The sequence below is a fragment of the Molothrus aeneus genome, chromosome 4, assembly GCF_037042795.1.
Source record: "Molothrus aeneus isolate 106 chromosome 4, BPBGC_Maene_1.0, whole genome shotgun sequence".
Taxonomy (NCBI): domain Eukaryota; kingdom Metazoa; phylum Chordata; class Aves; order Passeriformes; family Icteridae; genus Molothrus; species Molothrus aeneus.
The window spans coordinates 57,352,160-57,375,605 of NC_089649.1; positions in this window are offsets into that span (position 1 = coordinate 57,352,160).

Consider the following 23,446-nt stretch of genomic DNA (forward strand, 5'->3'; position numbering starts at 1 on the left):
AAAGATGCTCCTGGTTAGGAAAACAACTGCATTTTTTTTAATATCAGCCCAGTGATGTGGAATGATGTTCAAACATGCCAATTCTATAAAACATATTTATTTTTCTACCTTCTATTCTTCATGTTGCTTTTCATAAGGTGAAGATTTGGATTCTTCTGAAGGAAGAATTAAGAAATATTTTTTAAATTTGCTTCTTATTCATAACCACTAATTTATATTAGAGAAGGATTACTTCTGTGATAGTTGAAACTATTCACATCATGGTCAGAGTACCAGGTGTTATTAGACAAGTCATTTCAAAAAAATAATACAATTCTTGTGTTATTTGATGAAATGTACAATTTCACTGTAATAAAATACAGCTGAAGCAGATACTGCACTATTATAATTCTCTAATTTTGTGACTATGCTCTCTAATTTAAAAATACATCATGCTGCTTTTGAGTTGGACACTAGAAATACTACTTTCTGTCAGTCTTTAATATCACAAGGGCTAACGAGTTGAGAGAAACCTATTTCATGTGCTTTATTATGGCCTTGAAAATAGGTTGAAGGATGAAGAGTGTTAGCTGAAATATCTGACTCAGACGCTAGGAGAGGTTTTCTGTCTAGCTACAATGGGATTTTCCTCTTCATTCAAGCTCTTCAAAGGTTCCTGCAAATGCCTGCAGATGGCAGAACCCAGCATTTCTGAACAGCTCTGTGATACCCCACAAACTCAGTTCGGGTGGAACATAAGTGTGGGATATTGTAAGCGTCCCTCAAGACAGTGATAACAGTGTTTAGCTACCCTTGCTTTCCTGCCTCATCCAGGCAGGGCTAGTGTGGTATCCTGTCCCCCTGTCCTTGCTACTACACCTGCCTGGAAATGTTCAAGGTCAGGTTGGATGAGCCTCTGAGCAACCAGAGCAGCCTGACCTGGTTGAAGATGTCCCTGCTCACTGCAGGGTTGAACTGGCTGACATTTAAAGGTCCCATCTAAACCAAATTATTCTTTGACTCTATAAAGTATGAGATGAAATTTTCTTCAGTTTATAAGTGAAGTCTTACTAAATGGTACTGCAAACCCACAGTGAATATCATTTTGGTATTAAAAAAATAGCAAGTACTTATTAAGCGGAAAAATTTTTATTTCCTGTTACTTTAGATCACATATTAACATGATTTTTGATGTATTTAAATAAGAAATATTTATACCTTTAGGCTTTTTCTGATAGGACCAGCATCAGTTCTGTAGATTTCACTAAAAAATATAATAGGTAATTAGTATGGAGTATAAAAGTGCAAGAGATTTGATTTAAAATAAATGTCAGCTTAAAATTTAGTCACTGAAAAATAGTGAAAGAGTAGTCATTTCTGACATATCACTTCTTATTTAAGTGCTCCACTGTTGCATGATGGTTTTGCAGCCATACATGTTTTTTTACCTTTCTCTTTCCATTCTTAGTGAAATAAACTCTAAATTTATAATATAACATAGAGTATGCTGTCCAGAAAGACTGGAAAATGTACTGGCAAATAAACTAAAAGATGTAAAGTAAGTAATAGGTTTTAGTTTCCTTCCACTTCACTTCTGGAGTTTACTTATTGCTTGTTTTTTGTCTGTAATCTCTATAAGGGTTGTTCTATTCTTTATACTGCCTCATCTGAAGTAAAATTGACAACAATATTAATCTCTGGCACTTCAGTTATTTTCATGTTGTAGTTTTCAAGGTGGTGCCACAAAAGAATTAAAACCTACATCAAGTAGTCCTCTTTCCTGTTAATGATTTTGGATTTTAAAATATTGTCAAATAATAATAGGGTAGAGGGACACTCATTCAGAGAAGTGAAAATTGTGACAGACAGAAGTGGAAGATGACATTACAAAGTTTGATTCTAACCTGAGTCATTCTTTATAGAGCAGACTATGTGCTGCACTAACTGTTAAAAATTGAGGGCTTGTTTTCTGGGATATTTTAGATGGGGTTTTTTGTTGTTGTTTTTGTTGGTTTCCAGTTTATAAGAATTATTCTAGAAATATCTTTATCTAGTGCAATTTGAGTAAGAAAATCAGGTATGAAAAAAAGCTGGCTTTTGAGCTGATAGAACCCAACAATAATTGTGTCCAACCCTTTCAAGGATTGTTTATTGAGCAAACACTGACTGTGTCCCCAAGGCTTCCCATGCTCCCAGGATCTCTGAGAGACATGGCAGAGGAGCAGGTGAATCTTTGCATTTTGGCCACTGTGGATATAAACAGCTGTGATGCAACAGCTCAACAATGATAATCCCAATTGCTTGTATGCAAAACTATCATAATAAAAATAATTGTGACCTGACTTAAACATCCCTGGGGAGAAGTGAAAGGGTGTGGTCAGAACCAGCCATTCAAGCCAGCATGTGACTTTGAAGTGTTACAAATCTGACAAATGTAATCTTTATGAAAGATTCAGTTTAAACAATTTTCATTGAAGTGTCAAATTTAAGAAAATCCTTTCTTCTTAGCTTTTGTTCATTTTTTCCCTATTCACAGTCTCCGAGCACTTCAGATAGCATTGAGGATCAACTAATATTACCATCACTGAGCAGCAGCAAGGATGGTACTTCATTAACAAACTCTTAACCATTTTCAATGGGAAGAATTATCTAACGTAAATTGGGTTTTCAGTTAAAGACGAGACTTAGGTGATTGTATCCTGACTGTTCAACAGAGGAAAGGCCTACTGGCATGATGTTAACTTTGAAGGTAAAGGCAATTAGATGAAAGCCATCAGCCTTTGGTTTTCACAATGTAGGTTTCAAGTGTTAGATGAAAGGTCCCCATGACAGCTGTGGGAATATTCTATTGTGTCAGGATTGTTTTGCAGCAGTGCCTAAGAATACCAGAGCCATAAGCCAGGTACAAGACTGCTACTGCGTGGGTACTACAGCCACAGCAGCACAGAGTTTTGTTTGAGGAACATAAATTGGGTTTTGTGAGGCTCTATCATTCTCTGGCTGGACTATACCCAATTCCCACACTAACTATATTACCATGTTGACTGTTCTCACAGACAGATAAAAGACAACAGACTGCAGTTTAGCATGACTGGTAGAAATGTAATCACCCTAGAAAACTAAGAGGATTCTCTCAGGCAGTCTTGAGTCCATTAACAATTATCTTTAAGAAGGTAATTGTGGAGACAGAAACTTTTAGAGGCAAAAAAGATGACTTACTGATTAACCTAAGTTTAGTTCCTGAAACAAATATTTAGTCAAACAACTTACTTTGACTACCTAGAAGATAACATGGAAATAAGGACAATCAAGCATTTTTATAATTAAATGTCATCTATTCTTCTTTTGAGATATTTAATGACCTTCTGTATTGTGTCATATATATTGACTTCACTAAAATTTCTAACATCTTTCATGAATAGGTGACACTGCCACAACATGAGCATACAGATGGATAGAAGGAGTTCACTGTCAACTTGATAGAATGGTCTAAATAGGATTCCACAAAGATCTGGATGGAAGCTATTCAAGAACATTACTACTGGCAGTTTCATAGAACACAGACCCAGCTTTCACACTGGAAGTGACTGCAGGCATACTTTATAGTGCTGGGACTCAATGTGACCCTAAAATTGCAGAAATAACCCGTGAAAAGACAGAATACTGTTCAACAAGGACAAATGCAGAGTCTGATATTTAATTTTTAGCAGATCCAAGGTGAGTGAGAACCATGGATGCACCACTTTTAAGGCAAATAACACCTGTGGGTATAACTTCAAAGCAAACTAAGTGGCCTTTTCAAATTAGTGCTGGCCAGTATTTTTCCTATCTTGGACATAATGGTTTGAAAAAGATTTTCACTAGCAGGGGAAAATCTAAAGGAGAGCAAAGAAAGGATTCAAAGTGATAGCATTGTTTAAATCTTTACATTGTCAGAGAAGCTGCAAAGGGGAAAAAAAAAGCAATCATTCTCATGTTCACTGTGGATGAAGTTACACAGTATCACAGAATCAGAGCTGAAAGAAACTTTGACTGTTCTTTCAGGTAATGTCACCCCTTCTAAATATATGCTGTGTTAACCTTGAGTCATTAGTCCAGGTGGAGATCTATTGTTAACAGCCACTACTGTGATATTTAGAAATGTCCTTCTCAGGGAATCATATTACAGGAAACTCAAAAGAAAAAATAAGTTCTTATTCAAAATGTGTATACCCCAAAGCCTGCTGTGGGAGAATTATTACCATCTCTTGTTTTGAAGATCCCTTGTATGTAATGTCTGACACTTGGATATTGGCAGGCTAAGAGCATAGGTTAATAAAACTTTCAAGAAAATTTTGAGAAATTGAATTTTTCCCTTCATTGTTCCTCATAAAAAAGATGCATATAAGCAGTGTCTCTATTATAGAAAGTATTTCATATTTTTCAAAATATTAATTTTCTTTCAATTTTAACATTTTTTTTAATCTAGAAATTTATTAGAATTTACAACCTCCTAAGATGTTTCCCTTCCTTGTGAAACTTAGCAAGTCAAGCATTTTCTCAGAGGATAAATGCAGCATTCTTGCCAGATTCAGTAATAAGTTTCATTTAAAAAGCAATGTGAGAAAACAAAAAGAGCAAAAAGTAACATGCCTGGTAATCTAAACATATATTGCTAAGTCTACTCTGTGCTCTTTTGAACTTTTATAAGAAGTAATCTTGAACTGAGACCTGCACTAAGCTTTTTCTTAAAGATCTGAACTGCAGAGAAACAGTTCCTTTAGGAAAAAATTCTTTTGAACTTTATATATTTGAATCAGCTGGTTTAGATGGAAAGCTTGTAAGAGCACTTTTGTTACATGAATTTGGAATAAAAATAGCATATTTAATTTAGTGCATATACATTGTTGGAGGAGGATTTCTGAAACAACTTTTCTCAAGCTCTCTCTAATCTTTCAAAGCTTATAGGACTTTAAAAAATATTTCATGTTCCCACAGTTTTAATTGAGCTGCACGTACAGTTTAATGGAAAAGGAGAATTTTGAGGAGACGTTCAACAGGTCAACATATCAAACACAGTTTGATAAAATGTTGCTTAAGGTTAACAAGCAATACCTCACATATTAACCAAGCTTGAGAGAGAAGCCAAGACATTACATTTCTGCTGTTGAGGAAATGGTTCTTTATCATATTCAAATTTAAATGCCATTGGGAAATTTCTTTGCATCTGTGTTATATCCAATGATTTTTACCAGACTGATTTTTAAATGATACACTGGGACGAATTATTCAGCCAGAAAACACTCGGAGTATGTAGTCCACCTTCCTTCCTGTCTCTCCTTAATTAATTACTGTTTTAACAAGTGGATGACTTCTAGAAGTAAAACATTTTAAAGGATGGAGAACTCACAATACTCCTGGTAGTCTGTTGCAATGGCTACTAACTTTTGTTACTTAAAATTCTTCACGTATTTCTGGTTTAATTTTTTCTAGCTGTAACTCCTATCATTTGCCTTTTGTTACATTTTTGTGTGAAATACTGAAGAGCTCTTTCTTAAGAAATTTTTTTGTCCCTTAAGATTTAATATGATCAGATTTCTCCAGAAGCTTTTCTTTTCTAAAGTGATAGATTTTGAGTCCTTGACTATAAGCCATGCTTTCTGATACCTTGATTATCCTACTGGCTCCACTATTAATAATCCTTTGGTGTACTTAAATTCACTTTAGAAAATTGCATCTACTCTAAAACAAGCTTGTGTGACTCTTGTACTTACACTACAAATGATGCCCATGATGACAGCACAGTGCTCTTCATCCTGGCTGCACTACTGAATGTCATTTGTCAGATTGATGATAGCGCTAGTCTTGAGTTTAATAGAAAAAAAGTCTGCTGGAGATCTCTTTCAGAAAATTTGTTCCAATATCCACTTTATATGTTTTTCTGTCCAGTCTTTCCCAATTATTCTCATAATTTCCTTTCCTTGACTAAACTATATTCCAATACTTGTGATACATTCTTCTAAAGTATCACACTTTGACGTGATGCCCATCTCCTGTACCAAGTAATGGTAAATTCCTACTGACATCAGGAACAGAAGGGAGGAAGCTTAATTTCTTACTTCTCAATATTTCATAATATATTTACTGAAATCTTACTTTAAAATATTATGTCACCAAAATATTGATATATTTTAGTCTGCAGAGCATTCATTGAGTTAATAGATCAAAAAGTAACAATGATATATAGATACAGATTTTGATATAGATGTAGATATAGGTAGATATATCAATGTGATTAATATAGCAGCCTTTAAATTCTTAAAATCACCCTATAATTTAAATCACTGTGATGTTAAGCCCTCTGTCTTTCTAGGGACATATGAAGTTTCCATTTTGCTTTGGAAGCTTTAAAATTGTATCTATGGGAGATCGGGTAATATTAAGGATTTTAAAATGGAGCTCAAAATTGCTATTGATTCAAAGTAGTTTTTCATAAATTGTGTCAGTTATACAAAGTTCAGGGCTATACCTTTCAGTTTCCTCTTGCCTCCTCATTAAATAGAGGTGTAATTATTCACCATGAATAAATGTATTCTCTCTATAATAGAATGGAGAGAATACATTTTCCTTTAAATATACTAATTTCACTCTAGGCATCAGGTCACTGTAAATTCACCTTTCTCATGGAAACAAGTAAAAGATCAAAAATTTCTACAGAGGTTACCATGATTTCAATTTCAGTTTCTCTGGAGGATGATTTACCAGGTTAGGGAACAGAAAACAAATGTGTAATCTGAAAAGTCTAGAAGATTTTCCTATCCATCATATTATGATTTATAACTCTTATGTGATTTTGCAGGGAAAATATTCAGGGAATGTAATAGTAATGAGGAACAATCTGTCATATTGTTAATTGCCTTTCAAAGAGATGTAGGCTGCTATTAGGCTGCCCTTAGCTTCCTCTTAAACAGCCCCAGCCCTCTTATGATCTCTTCATTGGTCCTGTGCTGCAGGCTCCTGAGCAGCAGGTCCGAGCTGCTGGATGCTCTTGAGTTCCTCCACATCCTCCTTGAGCTAGGGGGCCCAAACACAGATGCAGTAATTTATACCAGTGAGGGCTTATCCAGTTTCTTATTCAAAATGACAACATAGCTGGTGTCCATCATAACCTCCAGGGGCTCTCAGAAGTGCACAGAGCAGCCAGGCTCTTGACTATTTCTTTCTAGAAGTTTGAGATATTAATTTGACTTGCATGAATTGCAATTTTTTATTCTTAGACGCTCTTTTTTCCAGTCATACATTCCAGCACAGAAATAATTGAAATAGAAATCCTAAACAACTGACTACTAGCAAGCAAATAAAGAAATGAATAAATATATATTCCTATGCCATTTATTGTTGAAAAAACTGTACTGACTACAATGCTATTAAGGGAGGTGGTGGCCATACATAGCACAGGAAATAGCATTTAATGGAATTCTTCATTCTTTATTTTGGCATTGTATAGCAAGATGAGAACTGAAGAGGGGAAATGAATGACTGCAGAATCTCCTAGGAAGTCTAGGATATAAGCAGGGCTGGTTTTCTGCCATTATAGGGTCTCCATACTCTGTGCAGGCACAGACGTGCCTTACTAAGAATATTTTACCTGTTTTTACCTAGCTAGAAAGTTTTAGGTGAGATTCCAGATTTCATAGCTGGATATTTTTACTGCCTCTTGAGACACAGTTTAATATCATATGTTTTTGAGACATTGGGGTAGATTTCCACTGCTAGTTTGGAGCTATCCCTACCTAGCCCTGTGATGAGGTCTAGAAAAGTACAGGAGCTGTGCCATTTAGTGACTGAAGAAGCTTCTAAGAAGCCCAAGTGGACTTTGACATGAAAACTAGGGACAAGATAAAATAACTGTCTCTGTTTTTGTATCTAATCCCTGGGAAAGTGACCCCAGTAAACCAGGACAGGTCTCCACTATGCAACATGTACTTTTTAAAGGCTGCAGCAGTGGAAGTCCTTGGAAGCCTTTTCTATCCATCACCTATAAATGTTCCCTAGCCAAAGATTCCCAAACTATATGTTATGAATTTGGGGACTATTGATTATATGAGGATTCTGATATACAAATCACAAGGTCAAAAAATACCTTCTTTTTTTGAGAAATACTTTACTGTATAAAATCTGTATTTTTCAGAGGAGAGGAAACCATTAAAACAAACATTTACATGAAAGATGATTTTGTCATGTGGCACATAACCTCAATCTTATAGAGGACATCTAAGGAAAATGTAGTCATTTCTTGATGTTTTGTGGTCAATATATTTTATAGCAGACTCCTTTCCTTTTATTTTTAATTTCTAAGGTTCCTTGATGTCAAGGATGCATGTTCCCATTTCTCTGCATCAGATAATGGTATCTGTCTGTTTTCTTCTGTATTTCAAGGGCTTCTATTCTGAAGTGTTACTTCTTTGTCGTTACTGCAACTCACTTCAGCACAGTAATTTAATTGATTATCCATGTTTCAGATTCCAATTCTTTGGATTCTTAAGCCAAACTTTTTCAAGGTATGTTTAACATTATATATTGTAATAAATTTCAACATCCACTTTTATTATTTCTGTTGTTTCTCCTTAAGTTACAGAATGTTATTAACAAAGAGTCAGCACAGATATCAAATCTATATTTGAAATAGTCTCAGTTGATAGCCAGTGTATTATAATTTATCATTATACCGCTATCCCACATTCTCATGTTGCATTGCTTAGAACATTCATTCCAGGATTCTTTTTAGCCTATGGATTATTAAATTTCTAAAAAATTTACAGACATCCAAGACAAAAAATGACTGAAGCAGTCACATTCAAACCACAGAGTTCCCCCACTTTTTATGTTGATGATGCTTAAATTGAATCAATGGTGTGATTTCCTGAAGAATCAGAACACAAAGGGTTAGTGCAGAATCCAGCTTTATTTAATCTTCATTAGTGATCTGGAGGTGGAAGCAAACAGCTCATTAACAGAATTTGCAGATGCTAATAAATTGAGAGAAGTTATGTACCCGAGGGAAGATTGCAAAATAATAAAAGGGCATCCAACAGGGGTTTAAAATGTGGACAGAAAAAAACAATTTAACTCAGGAGAGCTAGTATTAATACAACTCAGAAAATAATTAAAAGCACAAATAAGAATGCAAATTAATTCCATACCTCACAGTAGAGAATGAGACATTGCATCAGCAGAAGAATATCTATTCTTTTAGGTATTTGGAAAGGAAAGCACAAAACTTGATTTAGAAATAGAGCCCATCATTGATGATCAGCAAAATAGGCAGGCAAAATGGATACTTAGAGGCATAATGCAAGATGCTTCTGCTTTAGGATTTTCTGTGAACTGATGAAGTCTCTAATTTACTATACAAATCATTGAATTCCTGCAGGGGATTTTTCATACCTTTAGTTGTCCAAATATTGTCATTTTTTTAATCAGTCTCTTAGGAAGTTTACTAGATTTAAACACAATGAAAATTTACATGATAATATGATGTTTTGAATTTGAAAATATAAAGATTGCTTATGCCTTTTGACCTTTATTATTTTTTATGAATTAGAAAAGATTAAGAACTTTGTTAAAATAAATAAATTTAGGAATTGCTGCTATTAAATAAAGAGTAAGTATTACAACCCTTTGACCTGGCAGGAAATATTCACAAAGCTATATCATTGTTTTATAAATTTTATTCACAGAGTTAAATAACAATGCTGTGGTGGTTTAAACTATACATTGTTGGATTTAACCATTAATATAAATTTCTATCTTTGGACCTTTATAGCTGAAGACAGTAACATGTTAAAAAAAATCAGTGAAAGCAATAATTATAAGATCATAGGTTTTTAAACTTCTCTTTTATTCCTACATTAGATTTCTTCACTGTGGGAAATAACATCTCAGATATACAGAGAAATAAAACTTGTGCTGCTTGCTTTGGCTAGCTTTAAAGTTAGTCATGAGCTCATGAGGACATAATACCATTCAGATGTGAGCCTGAGGTTTTGCTAAACATTTCCAACAATTTTGACAGCTAATCCTTGTTTCTTTTATATTTAGAAAGCTAAAAGTATAATTAAAAAGTTCAGTTTGTGTAGTTCATTTTCCAAACATAATACAGGTTGCTGTATACATAACGTTTTCACTCCAGTGATTTCCTAGCCATAGCACTTTTGTCCTTACCTTTTATCCTTATTTAGTTGTTTAATGTTCATATCAAACCAGAAAATGTTCCCTTTCTGTTCCCAGTATAACCATTCTTCTTGCTCTTCTGCCTTCCTTTTATTAGAGTGATATTTACTGCAGTAGCACTTCCTCTGTTTTCCCTTTCCTTCTCTAATTGCATTGCAGACTATTTGGAATGATTCCCTCTGTCTCTAAAGACTCTTTAAGATCAGATTAGTTGATCATGTCATCATTTTTGCAGTCCCTTAGTTGGTGGTGGCCTAGAGCTTCTCATTTTGAGCTTCACTTAATATGATGTTCTCTTGTCATTGCCACTCAAGCATATGTATTGCAGCTGTGAAGCTGCAGAACATGCAGGTTTTGGCAGCTACCACGCTTGCTTTGTGTTTGAAGCAGATGAGATAAAAAAGAGCTGTAGCATCCTGAGACACAAATGATCACATATGGGGGAGAAGGAAAGAAAATAAAGATTGTGTAGGCTTTGACCTCAAGTGCACATTTTTGTGTGACTAGTTGCCTAATGATACACATCTGTGAAATCAGCATTGTATGCCCTCTAAAAAAGGGCAGCTCAATTTGTTGATGTTATTGTGGACTGACAGAGCATGATCTGATCAGCATCTGTAAAGTACAATTGAATTCAAGAAAAATGAGTAATACTGGAAATACGTAGGCTTTGCAGACAAGCAGAGGAGGATGAGCAATGGAATGGAATTTCAGCTAATATGTGTGGTATGTCTGGAATCCCTACCTGAGACATAGTATTAAATTTGAATTTCCCAGAAGAAATATAGGACTGTCAGAGAAACACCACTGGCAGCATGAGAAAAAAAAATAGTCATTGCTTTCAATCTGTTATTTATCTGCTTTACAAGCATAAATCAGTCATTATGCTTTAACACAAATAGTTAACATGTCACTTTCCCCTATGCAATTCCTCAGGTATCCAGTGAGGCAATCTCCTTGGCTGTCAAACACATGTACCTTGGAATTGCACTCCCATATATTTAGGGCCAGGTTTGCTGTCTTTCACCAACTGGAGCCCCCTCATTCATCACACTAGGTCAGGTCACCAGCCTAGTGCTGGTGGGCTTGCTTGGCCAGCTTCCCTGCGTGGCAGCTGCAGAGTGCTGACTGTGATTAATCATGTTGCAGTTACAGTGCTATATTAATTGTTTTGATTCACAGACAAAAAGAAAAACTTTCAGTTGTTAGGTCTCTAACAAGACACAAGTTGCTACTTTAGCTTCTTATAATCAGTATTAAAACACTGAGAAACAGTATTAGTCTCTTATTTTCTCTTGTGATTATGATTCAGGCTACTGAGCATCATGAAGTATCTTACAGTCAAATAAGCTAGCACTGTTTTGAAGATTGTAAAATAAATTAATAATTAGGATATATTAAGATTTATTTTTATTTTAAGGTTTCATATTTTCTCTAAAAATGGTCATCTTTTGAGCTCTTATGATCAATAGCTTTTGCAGTTTGTAAAAAACTTAAAGCCCAATTGTCTGAAAATGCTTCCCCCCTTTCCCTGCCAAAAAAAGTCAACAGTTTCTTGGATTCCCATCCTCAGCCACGGAGTCCTCACATCTTCCACACTGTTGTTCATCTGATACATGGTGGGTGAGTTGGTGATCAGAAATTTTCCACTTGAGTGGTGGAGGGAGGGATTGGTGTTTCTTTACTGATATCTTTATTAGTCCACTGTGGAGAAAAAGAAATGTCCTCATTGACAGAAAGCCAACAGACATGTATGGTGAGAAGGAGTTGCAGAGAGGAGGACAGAAATCTGTTCTGACAGCAGAAAGCATGAAACTCACCTTCAGCATCTGGTCCACAGCTTGCTGGGTTAAATAAAATTTTTCCAATTGGGTTGGAATCCCGGTAAATTCTGCATTGTTTATTGATTTTTATGGTGTCTTACTTATAATACTCACAGCTGAATGCTCCACATAGGTGTGAAAATCCAACAACACACTTTATTTTACTGCTTATTCTATTTTTAGTTCAGCATTCAGGCAAATCCTCACTGAATTCTTCTCTCATTCTTGCCTGTAAAATCATAAGTATCTCTGTTGAAGACAAGCAAATTATGGTGCTGCAGAAGTGGACAGAGGAAAATATCAGAGTGGTTGTTCTTGGGTAGATAACATCCCCCTTGGATCTAGCTGAGGATGGGGTGACATGGTAACAAAGAGCTATCCATCTCCTTTTTTCTTTCTGTTTGGAAGCTTCTAGACCAAACAAGATTCCTGCAACCCAGAAAAATTATTCTCTACTTAATGTATCTATTCAAAACAACAAAAAAACCCCACTAAAAAACCAAACCAAAAGAAAAAAATTCAATGCATATTGTCCTTTCTATCCACTGTAAAAGGTTATGTGTTCTTTGAGGAACAAACTGCAGAGAAGCTAAAGGTTCCACTAGATTTTTCTGCACTGGTTTATGACATTAGTACCTTTGGCTGTGTGCCTTGCCTCTCTGCTCATGCTGAATATACTACAACAGATGCATTCCCCTCAACAAAATTCCTTCATAGGTTTGTTTGTTGTCAGTATTCTGCTGTCTTTCATTACTTGAATTAATATGTTGATCTGTGAACTTGAGTGACTCAGGTAACAAAGCATGCTTCCTTCTACCCCTCCTGCTGTAAGCCAGTAAATTCTGATAAATCAGATAAAAAGTGGATATCACGTTTTATCATGTAGCTATTAAATCCATTGGCAAACATCTTTCAGAGTGCTAAGAGAAATAGCAAGAAACCATCCAAATCTCAGTCTTAGAATGCTGAAAAAGAAGCTATTTCAGATATTTTATTACATCTCATTCTCTTTAAGGTTGTTCCAAATATTTTTTTTTCTTAATGTAGAAAGGTACATATTGGAAGAAATCAGTCTGTAATCATCTTGTCTACATAAGGCCATGAACTTTAGCTTTTAGGTCAAAGAAATGAGTCAAAACTTTGTTCCCACAAAAGTCACCATAACTACCAGCCACACTGACAAAGGATTTATTTTTGATTCAGTACCAGCTAATTGTATGTGATGATACACATTTCAATGCATCATACAAAATCAAGTAGAGCAAAAACCTTATAGTGAGGCAATCATAATATAAAATGCAGTATCTTTTGTCAAACAAAATTCACCTTTGTTTTTTGTGCAGATGGACCAGTACATGTGAAGAGTTGGAGTATTGTAACATGTCCCTTTTGAAACTGGGATAGAAATAAAAGCTCTGCAGAGACAGATAAAAGTGATAAACAGAATACACCAAATTTTCCAATACCTTAGCTTTGAACCAGTGCCTATCTAGTTTAAAGGATAAATAATTCAGGGGGAGAAGCAGTATCTAAGAGTGACCTAAGAGTAGGAGGGATCTCCTGGTGGAAATACATTTGATGTCTTTACTGCTGACAGAGGAAATAAAGTGAAGATAAAAATGGAGTATATGGCTGAAACAGCAGCACTTTGATCTTGGACTGTCCTTTTAAACAGCTCTGCATCCTTCAGACCATGGTATATGTTAAATCAGCTGTTATGTTTCTCCATCTACATGTGGGGGAAAATGCTGTTACAGAGAACAGGGCTAAAAAACTCAACACTGAATTTCAAAATCTACAACAGAGAACCCTTTAACCCAGTCGTGGTCATAGTCAAATATCTGCCCTTTATTGTTCTTAATGAGCAAGAGTTTCAACAATTATTGAGCTGTGAGTGTATGTTAAAGCCTCCCAACCCCCATCTATATATCTAAGATTAGTCAGAGAATTTGGTGAAGTTTCTGGTGCCTAAAATAATTTCTTTGATTTTATGGATAATAGTTTGTGGGACTTCTAAAACAATAACAGGGGTTTTTTTCCAACTCTTTTTGTTTTTATGACAGTTATATTCAACAGACACTGGAATGGGGTGCATCTCACAGGAATATCAGAAAATTTGTGAAAATATTGGGTATCCTGTCTTCACTGAAATTTGTGCTGGCAACAGAACCCAGTGGTGGAAATGTGAAATGGAGGTAGCATTAGGTAATAAAGGCAATGAGGGACAAACTTTCCTGCTTTTTTTCATTGCAATGCTTGAAGACATTTCAGACTGCTACAAAGCCTTCTGCTTAGACCTTCACCAGCTAGAATGTTAGAGCTGCCTTGATCCTTCAGTTTAATTTTCTAAATCCTTGAGGGGATGTGCCAGCTTCTCTGCTTCACCTAAATCACAGAGGCATGTGGGTGACTATAACCAAAACAGTTCTCTAATTCTGTAGCCAAGGTTGTTTCAGCTTAGAGAAGCTGAGCTACATTTTCCAACTGAACTCACTCCCGAACTCCTGCACTGCAGCTAAGTTTTAGCATGGACAATCACTTTTCCCTCTGATTTTTCCATATTTGACCACACTTACAGTGTTGCAAGGGGAGGGCACAGAAGAGGGTGCAGAAGCTGTTATTCCATCTCTGCCTGCTGGTACCCCTCTGCAGCTCCCAGCCTCACCCACTTCCCTCCCTGCCTCCTGTTTTCAGGAGGAAGGCAAAAAGTCTCTCCCTAGAAACAATTGGTAAAGAACTGGCACAGATTTTCCTCTTTGACATACTATGCATACTTTCCTATGTATTTCCATTCTTATGTATTTTCTTAACAAAGAGATTGCCTGTATAAATAAATAGTGAGGCAATCACACTTCCTGTTAGGAGGATCTGGAGTTTATTTCAAATGGCTGTTCTGGTTTTGTTATGTGTATCTATTTTGGTGGCAGTCATGAAAGGCAACTAATCCACAGCTGCCTATCTTCCCAATCCCCATTCAATTATTTAATTTCAATGGTATCTCAATGCCTAATTCTTCTCAATACTTCTGAAAAACACCACTATACAACTTCAAGTGCTTCATATACCAGTATTATTTCAGGTTATCTCAGCTACAGAAGATTGATTTCAAAATAAGACACTCTTTAACATCTTGTACCTTCTCCCTGTTTACTTACATTTTACTTAGGTCAGCAGTTTTAGAGTAATTACAGATTTATTCATGAATGTGTCTGTTGTCATTTTGACTACACTAAATTTGGCATCAAATTGCTCATCAACATCCAAAATGCTTTCTCTGGTGGTAGAAGAAATAATCAAATTGTCATCAAAGATCAGTAAATTAATGTTTACATTTTGTGTTTGAATTCTCTAGTTCCTCAAATACTGTTCACGGAACAAGGAGAAGACTAAATGGAAAATGTCATAAGAGCCTGATTAGAAGTTATATATTATAGCAGACTTAGAAAAGTTGTTGCAAAACTGAATCCCTAAATGTGTTTACATATTCATTTACCTACTAACTAACATGTTACCCAAGATTCAGTCATTCCTAAAAAAAGTCTTCTGCCTCAGTGGCATGATGTCTTCTTTTTCTTGCCTTTCTTTGCCTTTTCTTGTTTTCAGACTAATTTTATAATTTTTATTTTAAGCTTTTTGTATACTTAGATACATTAGTAACATACCTTTTCAGTGCCTGTGCTTTTGGTATGATGTCTCCAGATTAGGTATTCTTTTTTCCACAGTTGTATATTTTTATAGGCATAGTAAAAAATAGAGGCAGTCCTTCTTGTGAAAATATTGAGGATAGAATTTGTTCAAAAAATATATTTCCCGCTATTTCTGATATGCCAAATATTGCCATTTTGAGTTTATTTAAAATTTTATTCCCTCAGTATACCCACTTTATCCCAGAGTCTTTAAGTATATTTGTGCTGTATGTACTGGTTTTAAAACAGTACCTGAAACAAGACCAAAGGCCAGCTCTGCAGTCAAGACAAAGATACAGCTGTAATACAAGGTAACTATTTTACACAGGACTAATGTCACAGTCATAAATTAATATATTAAAAAAATTAACATCCACCCAACATTTCTCTGTCTTCCATTTCCACCCATCAAAGTATGCACGGCCATGCCAGGAAGTATCACCTGGAACAGGCAGGGACAGTAAGTAGGAGCAAGACAGCTATTCATGACCCTATTGAAAATAAGAGGGTTTTTTTTTAAATTACTCAGATGTAGTTACACAGATATCTATCAACTCTTCAGTCAGATGAGCATTGATGCTACAAAAGTTCAAAAAACATATGTATCACATGGAAAGAAATTTCAATTTTTTTCTCAAAATACAGAAATAAATCCAATTGTGGAGATGTTTTTCATGGCAAAAGTCAATTATTTTCCTTGATGATCTTTTGGGTTTTTTTGGTGGGTTTTTTTTTTTTGGGAGGGGGTTTAGTTTTGTTCTTGTTTGGTGGTTTTGGTTTTGGGGTTTTTGTTTGGCTGGTTTTGTTTTGTTTTGGTTTGTTTTTTTTTTAAGAGAAGAAGAATGGATTTTTCTAGTGCACTGCCTTCTGTTGTGGGGGAAGGGGTCAGACAGTTGTTAACTGCTGAAGGCAGAAGGAAATCTGATACTGGGAAGCATCTTCTGGAGTGCCCAAGAGCAGTCTGCAGGCTGCTGTAGGACCCCTGCAGGAGTTCAGCCTCTGCTGGAGAGCTGCTGCTGATGAAGCAGAGCTTGGCTGAATCTTGCCACTGGGAGAAGTGCTCTTTTGAGAGAGCATGAGGTCATAAACATGACATTGTCATGTTGAGCTTTTTGAATGTGTGCTGACAATACCAAATCAATATTTTGATCAAGTATTAATCAAAAATGCCTGATGTTATTGGTAAGCAAAATAACATTTGGTGTGTTTAAATTCAGTAGGAGCTGAGCTCAGTTTTCAATCTATAAAGGACATGATGAATATTGCAAAGGGTATTTGTTTGTTTCTTTCACGCTGTCCAGCATTCAGCAGAAATTCCCTTCTCAGGCCAAGGTGATGCATGGGATTCACAGATCCATGGATCATAGCAGAGTGCTTTCTTTCAGGTTAATGGCTTTTTTTGGTTGATAAATTAATTGCTTTCTGTGTGATAGAAGATGTGTGCATACACTAAGCAAAAGAAGGTGAATTAGTAATTTGCTGACTTTCTAACCTGGAAATGCATGCAAATTTCTAGATTTAGAGAAATTCTGTAGGAAATATATAACAAAGATGCAGTTCTAGTTCCTCATTTGATTAACTAAAAGTGTAAATGTATGAGTATTGTTCTTAACATACACAGCTTTGAGTCAACAGCTAAGCTATGTTATACATACTTAGCTGCTTATTAAATATGTTTAATTGAAGGAAATATGAATCCTTGGATGAATATTATTCAAGTTTCAGATTGCAACACTTGAAGGAAAGGACATGCAGTGATTTTAAGAAGATGTTGAGACAGTTCACTCTGGCTAACTGCAGGTTCAGTCTGACATTTCAATCAGTTTCTAATATACTCCAACAATTATTTCAATAGATGATGATGAAATTAATAGTATATCATTTACACTTTTTACTTAGCATTCAGATACCTCCAATTTCCCTTTATTTAAAAAAAAAACCTCAAGAAACAGAGGAGAAATTTTCAATCTATACAGAAAGACTTGTGATGAGTAATGTGGCTTAAAATCAGCAAGGTTTAAAGTGTGTTTGTTTTACTTACTGTCAAAAAATGTTGTGATGCTAAGAAGTGCAAGTGCTGTCTCCCAAGACGCCTGGGGTGAAATCTTGAACCTACCAAGATGAACAGGAATTTTGTCCTTAACTTCATGGATTTAAGCTTATGTGTGTTAGTGTGTCAGCAGTGACTAAAAGCATAAAATCTCAGTCCCACCTGGGAGCTATCTCTGACAGTACAAATCTAAGAAACAAGTTGAGTAAAGAGAGGTAAGAAGTTATTTACCACAAGATATATAGCCACAAGACATAGAAATCTAAACACTAATAATTTTGCTTAGATATCTTCCATCCCTTCATCATATTCAAGTAGCAGAGATAGAAGTAATTTGTTTCCAAATATATCCAGTGAGATTATTAGCCTCTTATAGCTCTGATTCCTGTAGATTTTGATTGTCTGCATTGATACCATGCTAATATTTTCTTTGCAACATTCAAAATATATTACAGGAATGTTAACCAAGGTCTCATCTCAGCCATTGTAAGAAACATGGGTGCATGTAAGTAAGATAGAGCCATGAAGGCACAGGTTTAATTTACATAGGGATTGAAGATTATTACTTGAACTTAGAATATCTGAACATCCCCAGAAGGAATGCGTCCTCAGTTCTGTGGAAGAAAATATTTATTTAGGGCTGTATAGGTTTTAAAATTAAACATTTAGGTTATATTTTATTCTGTTTAATGATTGATCTTCATGTTCCATAAAAGGATAATAATGTTTAAATTTGGGGGAAAAAAATTGAGCTCCATGTGAAGCACATTTTTCTGCAGCAATAGACATCCCATAAGTAATGGATTTTTGTCCAATGCCTTGCAATATGAAGCAATACTTGACAGAGATAAATCAGCCTGAGAAAACTGAAAAAAGCATGAATCAAAAGAAAGGGGAAAAAGAGAAGGTATTAAGACCAGACAAGTATAAAAAAATCTAAGTTAACTGAATAAACATTATGAAAACAAAATATAGCCAAGGGAATAGTAAGGAAGTAGCATAAATACTTCAAAGCAAGTCTTATTTTCATGAAAAACAATATTATGATTAGTCTCAGTTTTCTAGCCTAAAGGTATTTCACTAAAATTCTTTTGTACATTATTCATATTCTTAGTATAAAGAGCCATGTTGGCTCTGTGATGATTGGTAGCAGGATAACAACAGAAAGAGCTGCTTTGCTCTTTTCTTGTCTTTCTTATTTGGGCTCAAATGGTAAAGTGGCAATGGAATTTGGCACTCTAGTGTCTACCTCCAGTCTCACAGCTAGAATTTAATTCCCAGCATTCACAGCATCCTTTGAAAATGATGAGTCAGACAGATGCTGGCAGACTTCCAGGTCTTGGTTACATGTGTGAAAGGACACTGCTTTTTCTTTAAAGAAGGAAAAGAAGTAAAAAAAAAAATCTAAGATGAGAAGTCAAAGTTTTGTGCCCAGAGAGAAGGAGGATGGACTGAATTTGCATTAGAAACCTCTGCACCCAATTAGGGAGTAGAGGAATGTACAGTACCCATTAGGATACATCTCTTAAATTTCAAATTCTCAAGGGAAGGGGAGGAAACAAATGTTATAATGATTTTTGTTTTAAAGACATGTTTTGTAAGATTAAAAGCAATCCGTTAAAAAATGAATATAAAGAAATGAAAGAAATCTACATCTTTAGAATCACTTTTCACCTTTCACCAAACATCAATTAACATATTAAAATTGATGTCATAAACATTTTTCTTCATTGAAACCCACATGAGCTGGAGATATTTTGTGAAATTCCTCACAGAAAGGAACAAGCGAAGACCTTCGGGCAATGGCAGAGGTTGAAATTACCTGAACCACCAGCAGAACCACCTTGCTCAGAAAACCAAGGATTGAGGTCTGGAACCTGAGTCCAACCTGGGTTCCAAAACTTCCCCAAATTCAAGAAAAGTTGGTACGATATCTTTCATTTAAACAGAGCCCCTAATTTCTGATGAACTAGAGACAGGGGTAAAGGGGTTCACATTCACTTTATGCCGCACACAAGGGTGACCTCTTCTGGTCAAGGACAAAACTGTCGACCACTCTCAACTGATTTTTCAACCTCGTTTTTTAGCCTAAGTGAAATTTCTTACCTCTGAAGGGAAGTACCCAAAACTTCCCTAACATTGGGACTTTATTCATTAGAAAAAGGAAAAGTCCAAATGTGCCTGCTGTATCAATCGGAAGTTTGATATGTCAATTTGATATATCAATCATTTATAGGTGCTTATGGTACATTCTAAGTTATCCCAAGAATAGATTACCTGGTTCCATGCTTGCCACTTTTAACTCTGCACAAGTTCAGAGTGCAAATCTGCAAGAAAAAACTTAAAAAGAGCGCTGATTTGTTAACTGTATTTGCAGATGGAATGGATGCAATTGCATACAAAATATAAATTCCCTGCTGTATTTCCAAAGGAGGTGGCTTTGTCAGTGACTGCTGCTGAATGTGGCTGGAAGGAAGTTTAGGATCATCCCCAAAGGGCACCATAGGCCAAAATGTGTTGGATGAGAGCCCAGAAGACTGAAGTGAAATCCTGACCAGCAGAGGTATCAATGAGTGTTTTGTAATCAGGCTCAGCAACACCACAGTTCATCCTTAAGTCTTAAAAAAATTATTCATATTTTAAAATTTTATAAATGCATAATACCACGTGTGCTGGAAAATTATTTCATTTAAACAGTAAAAGAATAATATTTATTTTTAATACTAATAATTTACTGAGATTTTCTCAGCAGAAATGTTTAAATTTTTCTGTAAAACAGTGACAGGAATAAACCTGTAAATGATCCATTTCAAAGTAGTTTGAAAACTGACTATCTTCTTTTGCTATTAGGATGAAAATACAGACATTAAGTCTTTGTTATGGTTGGTGGTTACCATAAGACATACATAAAATGTATGGAAGGCTGCTTAAATATTTTCAGTGCAATGACTGAGGCTTCTTAAATATTGTAGCTGTTACAACAGATGAAGTTCCATCTGTGGTTGGTAGTAATGCAAGTTAAATTCAATATTGTGTTAAAGTCATTCTCTTGTTGATGGAATTTCAATTTACCAGGCACTAAAAGGACGCTTTTTCAAGAGAAGGTTAGAAACTTTTTTGAGAGCAATTAAGCCTGTGAATACTGTTGCTGCCCTTTCAATAACAGATATTTTATGACATCAGTTCTCAAATTCTAAATTCTTGAGACACAAAAGCAGTAGAGAGCTAAATTAATTCTTTACTCTCAATTGCTTTTTGAAATATTCTTTGCAAAAGATGTCTGTCCTTATCTCTGAGGAGCATCCAGCATCCAATCCAGTATCCATGAACTTTGTTTATAAACATCCTGATTATTTCTAAAACTGCATTTAAAACTCATTGCTTTAAACTGTAAAAATAACTTAATGGGAAATATGAATGCTGTGATACCTGGGAGCCTAAAATTGTACTTGAAGCAAAATACTTGATCTTCCCCGTAGCCGAAAACTGCTTTTAGAAGTCACCAACACATGAACATATCTGCATTTCCAAGAGGTACAAAGAGAATAGGTTTCAATGTAGATCCCATCCAGGAAAAGGTTTGATCTTAACAAACATAGATTGTTCAGTGCTGTGAACTTCAGCCCAGCTTGGACACAGATAACAGAATTGCATAACTGTAATTTTATTGATTTAATTCATCTAGTATTTTTCTTTGTGGTTGGAAAGGAGCTTTAAATATATAAGGGAAGATTTGGTCACTGGGAGCTAAAATGCTTTACTTTATTGAGGAAACATCTGGAAAACTCAGACACTTTCATATATGATGTTGGCAACATCAAAGCAGAACTCCGAGCATATTCAGATATAATTGGGAAGTCATTGAAAATCTTTCCATTATAACTTCTAAACTGCCCCAGCTGCTAAGAAAAACACTGCCACACTGCCACTGGCAGTCACACACAGACCTGTTTGAGAGCTCTGACTCATACAATTCAAGTGGCTGGGAATCTCACCGCTGCCACAGGAAACAGGCAATTTCCAGGATACCTCTATTCAGGGCAAAAGCCTTTGTTAAATGCTTGGCTTTTTGATTGAAAATATGGAGCATGGTGGGATTAAAGGGCATCTATTCAGTCAACCAAATGAACTCTTATAAATTTGCAGCTCTTTGCCTAGTTCCTCCTGTTTCTCCAGGGGCAAAAAAGACAGGGGAGCATTGCCATTGTTGTCAGCTTTTTGTTTCATTTTCTCATGTGAAATAATTCATCACATTTAACACTGAGAAATAACTAAAGTTTAAGATAAGTGTGTATGTGTGGCTGTGAAAAGGAAATACTTTGAAATCTGCCTTGAAATACTGCTTTCTTTTTTTGGTACTCAAGTGCAGAAATCTAAGGAACAGTCTGAGAAATGCCTCTTCACACTGAAGGGCTAATTTTTGGTATGTCCTATCAAAAACACTTATAAGCACTATTGTCTGTTGTCTGGTTTTGATGTGTAGGTGCAGATCCACTTCTTATGAGGATTTCCACTTATTTTCAACTGACCACTTAGCAGTAGAAAATAGAAAAGCATGGACAACTTCTATGGAGGAAATATAATAAAAATTCTAGGATGCAGCAGAATTCATGAACATACTAGCAATCCTATTTAGCTCAGATCTTATTATCCTGCATCTGAATTTGTGTTATGTAATGCAAGCAAAAATTCACAATTAAGAATATTTCTTTTGTTAAAAAACAAATACATATATAAAATGGGGAAGCATGCAAAATATTTTCAAAGCACAGGGTTTGTATCACAGCTGGATACCTCAACAGTGATAATTCATCAGTTTAAAAGAAAATTCACTGAGTTTTATAGGTCATTTTATAAGAAAAGGAATCAGTCACTTCTCATCATATCAGACAATCATATTACTGGGGTCAGGGTTTCTGTTTTAGACAAGGTGGGACTGATGAGCTTTAGAGTTCCTCCATGACCACATTGTTATATCAAAACCTCAGGATATCAGATGAGGCAGTCGATGCCATGCAGACAAAAGTGCCTACTCATAGCGGCTTCGAGAAACTGCACTGAACCTTCCAAATTAGTTATATAATAGAATGAAAGAACTGTGGGTTTAGTTCATCGCCTGACATTTTGGGAAACAGATTTCAGGTCAGAAGCCAGGTCAGCATCCACTCCTCAGATTTGCATTTCCACAGATAATTAAATATCACATGCCATAAAGGAGATAAAAAAAAAATCAATCCTAATGCATACAGGAGACCAAGAGTCATACTTGAAAGTCTTACATCATCCTGACCAGGAATTCTCTTACCAAAAGACTTAGCTTCTGGCATCAGATCTAGAACCTACATCATCAATTTAATAATTACAGCTTCAGTGGTCAGTTCATGCCTGAAGGTTAGCTTGCCACAGCCATTTTCAAGATATGTAGATGTACACATAGCCACCACCTGTCAAGATTACCCTCAAATGTCCTTTAGAAGTAAATCTTCTAGTCTGATACTCTTCCTTAGATTCTTACAAAGAATTTTGATCTTGTTTCTTTTTCTGCCATTTGTTAACAAGGGCAGTCACAGACATGATTTACTGACACAGCTAGAAAATGGAGATCTTGAATGCCAAACTTCAGATATGGCAGTAATCTAATTATAAAAGATCCATGGCAACTGGTAACTACTTCCCAAAGTTCAGATGGTGCTACT